The sequence below is a fragment of the Rattus norvegicus genome, chromosome 6, assembly GCF_036323735.1.
Source record: "Rattus norvegicus strain BN/NHsdMcwi chromosome 6, GRCr8, whole genome shotgun sequence".
Lineage (NCBI taxonomy): Eukaryota > Metazoa > Chordata > Mammalia > Rodentia > Muridae > Rattus > Rattus norvegicus.
The window spans coordinates 133,927,278-133,938,258 of NC_086024.1; positions in this window are offsets into that span (position 1 = coordinate 133,927,278).

Consider the following 10,981-nt stretch of genomic DNA (forward strand, 5'->3'; position numbering starts at 1 on the left):
TGATGAGTGGATATTCGCCCAAAAGCTTGAATTTCTCAAGATGTAATGTACAGAACACATAACCCTCAAGAAGAAGAATGACCAAAATGCCTATGCTTCATTCCTTCTTAAAAGGGGGAACAAAAATATTCATAGGAGGTGATATGAAGGCAATTTTAGAGCAGAGACTGAAGGAACAGCCATTAAGAACCTGTCCCACATGTAGCTCATATATATACACCCACAAAAACTAGATAAGATGGATGAAGCTAAGAAGTACATACTGACAGGAACCAGATATAGATCTCTTTTGAGAGACAAAACTAGAGCATGTCAAATACCAAGGCAAATGCTAGCAGCAAACCACTGAACTGAGAAAGGGACCCCCATTGGAGGAATTAGAGAAAGGATTGAAAGAGCTTAAGGGGCTTGCAACCCCATAAGAGCAACAATATCAAACAACTAGAGCTCCCAGTTACTAAACGTCTACCCAAAGACTATACATGGACTGACCCTGGGCTCCAGCTGCCTATGTAGCAGAGGATGGCCTTGTAGGGCACCAGGTTAAGGAGAAGCCCTTGGTCCTGTCAAGCTTAGATCCCCAGTGCAGGGGAACGTTGGGGGACAATGTTAAGCGGGATGGATGGAGGGAACACCCTGATTAGGAAGAGGGAGTATGAGGGGGAGGGGAAGGGCATGGGAGCTTATGGACAGGAGACAGGGAAAGGGAATAACAGTTGGAATGTAAATAAAGAAATATAGGAATCTTGCTGATCCCAGCCCATAGCTCCCTGCTCCCAAACCCCATGGGAGAAAGAGCTCACTGCCTGGACAGGTGGGTACTCCTGAGAATGCAGAGCAGGAGAGACCACCAATACTGCCCACCCCTGCCCAAATCCCTGGCCCAAGAAGAAACTGTATAGGGCCTCTGGGAACCTGAAGATAGGGGCACTCGAGCGGTAGTTCCCCTGCGCTCCAGACACTGCCCAGACCTGAAGGGACCCGACCAACATTTCTCTGCACCCAAATCCCGTGGGAGGGAGAGCTAAACCTTCAGAGGGGCAGACATGCCTGGGAAGTCAGAGGAGCTACACTCTGCCCACATTTCTGACTCCAGAGGAAAACACCTAATGCCATCTGAGACCTGATGCACGGGGGCCTGAGGAAAAGGGAGAGCAGGCCCTCCTGGTTGCCACCCTCATGGAGAGGTCAAAAGCAGCCCCCAGTGAGCAACTTGAGCCGTGGGACACAGGTAAGACCAAGTTTTCTGCTCCAAGCGACCTGCCTGGTAGACTCAGGACACAGGCCCACAAGAACGGCTGAAGATCAGTAGACAGGAAAGACTACACGCCCAAAAGCAGAACACTCTGTTCCCATAACTGGCTGAAAGAAAACAGAAAAACAGGTCTACAGCACTCCTGACACACAGGCGTATAGGATGGTCTAGCCACTGTCAGAAATAGCAGAACAAGGTAACACCAGAGACAACCCGATGGCGAGAGGCAAGCACAGGAAACCAAGCAACAGAAACCAAGATTACATGGCATCATCGGAGCCCATTTCTCACACCAAAGCAAACACACCAGAAAAGCAAGATCTAGATGTAAAATCACATTTGATCATGGTGCTGGAGGACTTCAAGAAAGACATGAAGAACTCCCTTAGAGAAACACAGGAAAACATAAATAAACAAGTAGAAGCCTATAGAGCAGAATCCCAAAAATCCCTGAAAGAATTCCAGGAAAATACAATAAAAAAGGTGAAGGAATTAAAAATTGAAATAGAAGCAATAAAGAAAGCACAAAGGGAAACAACCCTGGACATAGAAAATCAAAGGAAGAGACAAGGAGCCGCAGACACAAGCATCACCAATAGAATACAAGAGATAGAAGAGAGAATCTCAGGAGCAGAAGATTCCATAGATATTGTCGACACAACGGTCAAAGACAGTGTAAAAAGGAAATAGGTACTGGCCCAAAACATACAGGAAATCCAGGACACAATGGGAAGATCAAACCTAAGGATAATAGGTATAGAAGAGAGTGAAGATTCCCAGCTCAAAGGACCAGTAAATATCTTCAACAAAATCATAGAAGAAAACTTCCCTAACCTAAAGAAAGGGATGGCATAAACATACAAGAAGCCTACAGAACTCCAAATAGATTGGACCAGAAAAGAAACTCCTCCTGTCACATAATAGTCAAAACACCAAATGCACAAAATAAAGAATATTAAAAGCAATAAGGGAAAAAGGTCAAGTAACATATAAAGGCAGACCTATCAGAATCACATCAGACTTCTCAGCAGAGACTATGAAAGCCAGAAGATCCTGGACAGATGTCATACAGACCCTAAGAGAACATAAATGCCAGCCCAGGTTACTATATCCAGCAAAACTCTCAATTAACATAGATGGAGAAACCAAGGTATTCCATGACAAAACCAAATTTACACAATATCTTTCTACAAAGCCAGTGCTGCAAAGGATAATAAATGGTAAAGACCAACATAAGGAGACAAACTACACCCTAGAAAAAGCAAGAAACTAATCATCTGGGCAACAAAACAAGGAGAAGAAAAGCACATGAACATAATCTCACATCCAAATATGAATATAACAGGAAGCAACAATCACTGTTCCTTAATATCTCTCAACATCAATGGTCTCAACTCCCCAATACAAAAACAGAGATTAACAAACTGGATACACATGTTCATTCCAGTAACTATTGACATTAGCCGAGATAGGGAATCAGCTTACACATCCATAAACAGTTTAATGGATAAAAACCAGTTGGTGGTGTTCATTTTTGTATTTGTGCATGCATGTGTGTGCATGCATGTGTGTGTTTTAAAATAAGATGGGGATGTAAACAAGTTTAATAGAGGCGATTATTACTAAAGTAAGCCCATATAAACTCTCAGTTGTGACTAAGGGATTGTTATCTGCAACTGGATTGTGCTAAAGAAACACCTGAATGAAGCATAAACCAGTTGAGGTACCTGGAAGAGATTTAGACTAACTGTGGCACCCAGTAAAAGACACTTTCAAACTGGTTGTGTTGCCTGCAGGCTGTGTAGTGAGATCCTTGTTCCCAGCTTTGTGAGCTATCACCTGTGTTAGGGTAGACTTTAGCAATGGACTGTCTTTGAGTCGTTTCTGCTCCTTTAATTAACCCCTAATCATATTCCAGTAAATAGCCCTAATAAAACTCATGGATTCGCAAAAAACAAAAAAAACCAACCAAACAAACAACAACAAAAAAAACCAACCAACCAATCAAACAAACAAACAAAAGGAGGTCAAGGGGATACAGATGGGAAAAGAAGAAGTCAAAATATCACTATTTGCAGATGATATGATAGTATATATAAGTGATCCCAAAAGTTCCACCAGAGAACTACTAAAGCTGATAAACAACTTCAGCAAAGTGGCTGGGTATAAAATTAACTCAAATAGATCAGTAGCCTTCCTGTACACAAAAGAGAAATAAGCCAAGAAAGAAATTAGGGAAACGACACCCTTCATAATAGACCCAAATAATATAAAGTACCTCGGTGTGACTTTAACCAAGCAAGTAAAAGATCTGTACAATAAGAACTTCAAGACACTGAAGAAAGAAATTAAAGAAGACCTCAGGAGATGGAAAGCTCTCCCATGCTCATGGATTGACAGGATTAATATAGTAAAAATGGCCATTTTACCAAAAGCAATCTACAGATTCAATGCAATCCCCATCAAAATACCAATCCATTTCTTCAAAGAGTTAGACAGAACAATTTGCAAATTCATCTGGAATAACAAAAAACCCAGTATAGCTAAAACTATCCTCAACAATAAAAGGACTTCAGGGGGAATCACTATCCCTGAACTCAAGCAGTATTACAGAGCAATAGTGATAATAACTGTATGGTATTGGTACAGAGACAGACAGATAAACCAATGGAACAGAATTGAAGACCCAGAAATGAACCCACACACCTATGGGCACTTGATTTTTGACAATGGAGCCAAAACCATCAAATGGAATAAAGATAGCATTTTCAGCAAATGGTGGTAGTTCAACTGGAGGTCAACATGTAGAAGAATGCATATCGATCCATGCTTGTCACCCTGTAAAAAGCTTAAGTCCAAGTGGATCAAGGACCTCCACATCAAACCAGATACACTCAAACTAATAGAAGAAAAACTAGGGAAGCATCTGGAACACATGGGCACTGGAAAAAATTTCCTGAACAAAACACCAATGGCTTATGCTCTAAGATCAAGAATCGCCAAATGGGATCTCATAAAACTGCAAAGCTTCTGTAAGGCAAAGGACATTGTGGTTAGGACAAAAGGGCAACCAACAGATTGTGAAAAGATCTTTACCAATCCTACAAGAGATAGAGGCCTTATATCCAAAATATACAAAGAAAGCAAGAAGTTAGACCTCAGGGAGACAAATAACCCTATTAAAAAATGGGGTTCAGAGCTAAACAAAGAATTCACAGCTGAGGAATGCCGAATAGCTGAGAAACACCTAAAGAAATGTTCAACATCTTTAGTCATAAGGGAAATGCAAATCAAAACAACCCTGAGATTTCACCTCACACCAGTGAGAATGGCTAAGATCAAAAACTCAGGTGACAGCAAATGATGGTGAGGATGTGGAGAAAGAGGAACACTCCTCCATTTTTGGTGGGATTGCAGACTGGTACAACCATTCTGGAAATCAGTCTGTAGGTTCCTCAGAAAATTGGACATTGAACTGCCTGAGGATCCAGCTATACCTCTCTTGGGCATATACCCAAAAGATGCCCCAACATATAAAAAAGACACATGCTCCACTATGTTCATAGCAGCCTTATTTTTAATATCCAGAAGCTGGAAAGAACCCAGATGCCCTTCAACAGAGGAATGGATACAGAAAATGTGGTACATCTACACAATGGAATATTACTCAGCTATCAAAAACAATGACTTTATGAAATTCGTAGGCAAATAGTTGGAACTGGAAAATATCATCCTGAGTGAGGTAACCCGATCACAGAAAACACACATGGTATGCACTCATTAATAAGTGGATATTAGCCCAAATGCTTGAATTACCCTAGATGCCTAGAACAAAAGAAACTCAAGATGGATGATCAAAATGTGAATGCTTCACTCCTTCTTTAAAAGGGGAACAAGAATACCCTTGGCAGGGAATAGAGAGGCAAAGATTAAAACAGAGACAGAAAGAACACCCATTCATAGCCTGCCCCACATGTGGCCCATACATATACAGCCACCCAATTAGACAAGATGGATGAAGCAAAGAAGTGCAGGCTGACAGGAACTGGATGTAGATCTCTCCTGAGAGACACAGCCAGAATACAGCAACTACAGAGGCGAATGCCAGCAGCAAACCACTGAACTGAGAATAGGACCCCCCATTGAAGGAATCAGAGAAAGAACTGGAAAGCTCGAAGGGGCTTGAGACCCCATATGTACAACAATGCCAAGCAAACCAGAGCTTCCAGGGACTAAGCCACTACCTAAAGACTATACATGGACTGACCCTGGACTCTGACCTCATAGGTAGCAATGAATAGCCTAGTAAGAGCACCAGTGTAAGGGGAAGCCCTGGGTCCTGCTAAGACTGAACCCCCAGTGAACGTGATTGTTGGGGGGAGGGCAGCAATGGGGGGAGGATGGGGAGGGGAACACCCATAAAGAAGGGGAGGGGAGGGGTTAGGGGGATGTTGGCTTGGAAACCGGGAAAGGGAATAACACTCGAAATATAAATAAGAAATATTCAAGTTAATAAAAAAAAAACCTGGATACACAATGAGGACCCTGCATTCTGCTGCCGACAGGAAACACACCTCAGAGACAAAGACAGATACTACCTCAGAGTGAAAGGCTGGAAAACAACTTTACAAGCAAATGGTCTGAAGAAGCAAGCTGGAGTAGCCATTGTAATATAGAATAAAATCGATTTTCAACTAAAAGTCATCAAAAAAGATAAGGAAGGACACTTCCTATTCATCAAAGGAAAAAATCTACCAAGATGAACTCTCAATCCTAAATATCTATGCTCCAAATACAAGGGCACCTACATACATGAAAGAAACCTTACTAAAGCTCAAAACACACACTGCATCTCACACAATAATATTAGGAGATTTCAACACCCCACTCTCATCAATGGACAGATCATGGAAACAGAAATAAAACAGACACATAGACAGACTAAGAGAAGTCATGAACCAAATGGACTTAACAGATATTTATAGAACTTTCTATCCTAAAACAAAAGGATATACCTTCTTCTTACCATCAAATGGTACTTTCTCCAAAATTGACCAGATAATTGGTCATAAAACAGGCCTTAACAGAGATAGAAAGATAGAAATAATCCCATGCATCCTATCAGACCACCACCGGCTAAAGCTGGTCTTCAATAACAATAAGGGAAGAACGCCCACATATACATGGAAGTTGAACAATGCTCTACTCAATGACAACCTGGTCAAGGAAGAAATGAAGAAAGAAATTAAAGACTTCTTAGAATTTAATGAAAATGAAGGTACAATATACCCAAACTTATGGGACACAATGAAAGCTCTGCTAAGAGGAAAACCCATACCTCCGAGTGCCTGCAGAAAGAAACAGGAGAGAGCATATGTCACCAACTTGACAGCACACCTAAAAGCTCTAGAACAAAAAGAAGCAAATACACCCAGGAGGAGTAGAAGGCAGGAAATAATCAAACTCAGAGCTGAAATCAACCAAGTAGAAATAAAAAGGGCCATAGAAAGAATCAACAGAATCAAAAGTTGGTTCTTTGAGAAAATCAGCAAGATAGATAAACCCTTAGCCAGACTAATGAGAGGACACAGAGTGTGTCCAAATTTACATAATCAGAAATGAAAATGGGGACATAACTACAGAATCAGAGGAAATTCAAAAAATCATCAGATCCTACTACTAAAGCCTAAATTCAACAAAACTTGAAAATCTGGAGGATATGGACAATTTCCCAGACGGATGCCAGGTACCGAAGTTAAATCAGGAACAGATAAACCAGTTAAACAACCCCATAACTCCTAACGGAATAGAAGCAGTCATTAAAGGTCTCCCAACCAAAAGGAGCCCAGGTCCAGATGTGTTCAGTGCAGAATTCTATCAGACTTTCATAGAAGACCTCATACCAATACTATCCAAACTATTCCACAAAATTGAAACAGACGAAGTGCTACCAAATTCCTTCTATGAAGCCACAATTACTCTTATACCTAAACCACACAAAGACCCAACAAAGAAAGAGAACTTCAGACCAATTTCCCTTGTGAATATCGACACAAAAATACTCAATAAAATTCTTGCAAACCGAATCCAAGAGCACATCAAAACAATCATCCACCATGATCAAGTAGGCTTCATCCCAGGCATGCAGTGATGGTTTAATATGTGGAAAACCATCAACGTAATCCATTATATAAACAAACTGAAAGAACAAAACCACATGATCATTTCATTACATGCTGAGAAAGCGTTTGACAAAATTCAACACCTCTTCATGATAAAAGTCCTGAAAAGAACTGGAATTCAAGGCCCATACCTAAACATAATAAAATCCAAATACAGCAAACAAGTAGCTAATATTAAACTAAATGGAGAGAAATTTGAAGCAATCCCACTAAAATCAGGGACTAGACAAGGCTGCCCACTCTCTCCCTACTTATTCAATATAGTTCTTGAAGTTGTAGCCAGAGCAATCAGACAACAAAAGGAGATCAAATGGATACAGATTGGAAAGAAAGAAGTCAAAATATCACTATTTGCAGATGATATGATAGTATATTTAAGCGATCCCAAAAGTTCCACCAGAGAACTACTAAAGCTGATAAACAACTTCAGCAAAGTGGCTGGCTATAAAATTAACTCAAATAGATCAGTAGCCTTCCTCTACAATAAAGAGAAACAAGCTGAGAAAGAAATTAGGGAAACGACACCCTTCATAATAGTCCCAAATAATATAAAATACCTTGGTGTTACTGTAACCAAGCAAGTGAAAGATCTGTATGCTAAGAACTTCAAGCCTCTGAAGAAAGAAATTGAAGAAGATATCAGAAGATGGATAGATCTCCCATACTCATGGATTGACAGGATTAATATAGTAAAAATGGCCGTTTTACCAAAAGCAATCTACAGATTCAATGCAATCCCCATCAAAACTCCAATTGAATTCTTTAGAAAGTTAGAAAGAACAATTTGCAAATTCATCTGTAATAACAAAAACCCAGGGTTGCTAAAACTATCTTCAACAATAAAAGGACTTCTGGGGGAATCACTATCCCTGAACTCAAGCAGTTTTACAGAGCAATAGTGATAATAACTGTATGGTATTGGTACAGAGACAGGCAGATAGACTAGTGGAATAGAATTGGAGACCAGGAAATGAACCCTCACACCTATGGTCACTTGATTTTTGACAAACGGGCCCAAACCATCCCAAGGAAAAAAGCATTTTCAGCAAATGGCACTGGTTCCATTGGAGGCCAGCATGTAGAAGAAGGCAGATCGATCCATGCTTATCACCCTGTACAAAGCTTAAGTCCAAGTAGATCAAGGATCTCCACATCAAACCAGACACACTCAAACTAATAGATAAAAAGTGGGGAAGCATCTCGATCACCTGGGCACTGGAGAAAATTTCCTGAACAAAACACCAATGGCTTATGCTCTAAGATCATGAATCAACAAAAGGGATCTCATAAAACTGTAAAGCTTGTGTAAGGCAAAGGACATTGTGATTAGGACAAAATGATAACCAACAGACTGGGAAAAGATCTTTACCAATCTTGCAACTGATAGAGGGCTTATATCCAAAATATACAAAGAACTCAAGAAGTTAGACCTCAAAAGGGGGTTCAGAGCTAAACAAAGAATTCACAGCTGAGGAATGCCGAATAGCTGAGAAACACCTAAAGAAATGTTCAACATCTTTAGTCATAAGGGAAATGCAAATCAAAACAACCCTGAGATTTCACCTCACACCAGTGAGAATGGCTAAGATCAAAAACTCAGGTGACAGCAAATGATGGTCAGGATATGGAGAAAGAGGAGCACTCCTCCATTGTCGGTGGGATTGCAGACTGGTACAACCATCCTTGAAATCAGTCTGGAGGTTCCTCAGAAAATGGGACATTGAACTACCTGAGGACCCAGTTATACCTCTCTTGGGAATATACCCAAAAGATGCCCCAACATATAACAAAGACACATGCTCCACTATTTAATAGCAGCTTTATTTATAATATCCAGATGCTGGAAAGAACCCAGGTGCCCTTCAACAGAGGAATGGATACAGAAAATGTGGTACATCTACACAATGGAGTACTACTCAGCTATCAAAAACAATGACTTCATGAAATTCATAGGCAAATGAATGGAAGTAGCGAATATCATCCTGAGTGAGGTAACCCAATCACACAAAAATACACATGGAGGGGCTGGGGATTTAGCTCAGTGGTAGAGCGCTTGCCTAGCAAGCACAAGGCCCTGGGTTCGGTCCCAAGCTCTGAAAAAAAAAAAAATACACATGGACTCATTGCACTCATTGATACAATGCACTCATTGATAAATGGATATTATCCCAAATGCTCCAATTATCCTAGATGGACAGAACACATGAAACTCAAAAAGGATGACCAAAATGCGAATGCTTCACTCCTCCTTTAAAAGGGGAACAAGAATATCCTTGGGGGGGGGGGGGAGGAATAGGGAGGCAAAATTTAGAACAGAGGCAGAAGGAACATCCATTCAGAGCCTGCCCCACATGTGGCCCATACATATACAGCCACCCAATTAGATAAGATGGATGAAGCAAAGTTGAAACAAAGAAGTACAGGCTGACCGGAACCGGATGTAGATCTCTCCTGAGAGACACCCAGAATACAGCAAATACAGAGGCGAATGCCAGCAGGAAACCACTGAAGTGAGAATAGGACCTCTGTTGGAGGAATCAGAGAAAGAACTTAAAGAGTTGAAGGGGCTTGAGACCCCATATGAACAACTATGCCAACCAACCAGAGCTTCCAGGGACTAAGCCACTACCCAAAGACTATACAGGGACTGACCCTGGGCTCCAACCACATAGGTAGCAATGAATAGACTAGGAAGAGCACCAGTGGAAGGGGAAGCCCTTGGTCCTGCCAAGACTGAACCCCCAGTGAACATGATTGTTGGGGGGGGGAGGGTTGTAATGGGGGGAGGATGGGGAGGGTAGCATGCATACAGAAGGGGAGGGGGAGGTATAAGGGGATGTGGCCTGGAAACTGGGAAGGGGAATAACAATCAAAATGTAAATAAGAAATACTCAAGTTAATAAAGATAGAAAATAAATAAATAAATAAAAATTCTTGCAAACCGAATCCAAGAGCATATCAAACAATCATCCATCATGATGAAGTAGGCTTCATTCCAGGGATTCAGGGATGGTTTAATATACGGAAAACCATCAACATAATCCATTATATAAATAAGCGAAAAGATAAGAACCACATGATCATTTGATTATATGTTGAGAAAGCATTTGACAAAATTCAACACCCCTTCATGATAAAAGTCCTGAAAAGAACTGGAATTCAAGGCCCATACCTAAACATAATAAAATCCAAATACAGCAAACCAGTAGCTAATATTAAACTAAATGAAGAGAAATTTGAAGCAATCCCACTAAAATCAGGGACTAGACAAGGCTGCCCACTCTCTCCCTACTTATTCAATATAGTTCTTGAAGTTCTAGCCAGAGCAATCAGACAACAAAAGGAGATCAAATGGATACAGATCGGAAAGGAAGAAGTCAAAATATCACTATTTGCAGATGATATGATAGTATATTTAAGCGATCCCAAAAGTTCCACCAGAGAACTACTAAACTTGATAAACACCTTCAGCAAAGTGGCTGGGTATAAAATTAACTCAAATAGATCAGTAGCCTTCCTCTACAATAAAGAGAAACAAGCCAAG